The sequence below is a fragment of the Chinchilla lanigera genome, unplaced genomic scaffold (assembly GCF_000276665.1).
Source record: "Chinchilla lanigera isolate Chin_1 unplaced genomic scaffold, ChiLan1.0 scaffold00012, whole genome shotgun sequence".
Taxonomy (NCBI): domain Eukaryota; kingdom Metazoa; phylum Chordata; class Mammalia; order Rodentia; family Chinchillidae; genus Chinchilla; species Chinchilla lanigera.
The window spans coordinates 268,077-269,325 of NW_004955413.1; the positions used below are offsets into that span (position 1 = coordinate 268,077).

Consider the following 1,249-nt stretch of genomic DNA (forward strand, 5'->3'; position numbering starts at 1 on the left):
AAAAAAAAAAAAAAAAAGATTTCTTTTTTCTGTTGCTACACAGCTATCACAGCCGGGTAAACCAGGGAACAAGAGAGGCAGCCAAAGCTGCCCTAACTCCCCAGTCCCGGGCTCCTCCGGGAATGCCGGGAAATCAGCCTTGAGGGCCATCAGAGCCTCTCCTGGCCCAGGTGCTGGGTTCTCCAACTCCATGTCCTCCAGCCCCCTCTGCCTCGCTATGGGCCATTCCCACCACCACCATCCCGCCTTAGTTCTGCTTTCCAGAGGGAAAAAAAAAAAAACAAAAAACAAAAAAAACTGTTTCTGTTGGACCAGAAAGGCACCAGGAGAGGAATCCAAGGAGCTGCTGGACCAGCTCAAGGGTGGGGGAATGACAGAGGGAAGGCCAGGAATGTACTTGGGGTGGCAACACCCAGCCCACTCCTCTCCCTGAGACCCCAGGACCCGGGAATTTGAGGGAGGAATGAAAGTGGCTGAGTGTGGTGGCAGTGTGAAGCCACCTCAGCTGCTCGGGGTGGGGTGGCCTCTCCTTCCCCTGCCTGGGCAGCCGAGGTCAGCCGCTCTGTCCTGACGGGAGGAGGCGTGGGGACCTGGAGAAGGACCCACTTCCCAGCGCAGGCCTCGGCCCTCAGCCCTCGGCCTGTTACTGGAGGCTGGAGGAAGGCAGGCGGGCGATGGGCCCTGCCTGCCCCTTCTCTGGTCCTCCGCTCCTCCACTCCCTGCCTCTGCCATGCGCTGCACCCCAGGCCCCACGACCCTTGCCCCTCGTGGCCCCTTCCCGTGGTCCACCCGGTACACATAATCCTGTCCTGAGCTGGCTTTGGCTTTGGCATCTCCCTGGAGAAGTGAGGGGTGGGGGTGACGTGAGCTCCTGGGGCCCGGGCCAGGCCTGGCTCCCTCTCTGGAAAAGTCCCACCCCACCCTCCCGTGCACAGCTGGGCAGGGGCCGGTGCCCCTCCTCCGCGGAAACGACACATGTCTGTGCCTTTCACCCCCCTCCCTGTCCCGCATCTGGGCTCTCTGCTGCTGCCCAGGATGAGGAGAGTACAGGTCACAAGTGGTCACCCTGGTGCCAGGCTGGACCCTGGTCAGGACAAACCTGGGCTCGTCCTGGCCACGGCTCCCCCCGGAGAGGGACCTGTGCAGAGGTGACCCGGCCAGCCCGCCCCGGGGCCGCGCACTGCTGGGCCGAGCGGCCGGAGCGGGGGTCCTGGGCTGCGAAGGCGTCCCGGGGGCCGGTCGGAGCGCG

The 1,249-nt window shown here is 63.7% G+C and overlaps 1 protein-coding gene across 2 annotated transcripts in view; it reads right to left on the reverse strand.

Moving 5' to 3' along the window:
• The window catches only part of Adamtsl4 (ADAMTS-like 4), a gene marked incomplete at its 5' end in the record, with an annotated part of 11,247 nt that extends 9,999 nt beyond the window's left edge, over positions 1-1,248 (reverse strand). For both annotated transcript variants that reach the window (XM_005378671.2, XM_013511417.1), the window contains 1 exon segment: positions 1,100-1,248.
• Position 1,249: the final 1 nt, after the last annotated feature.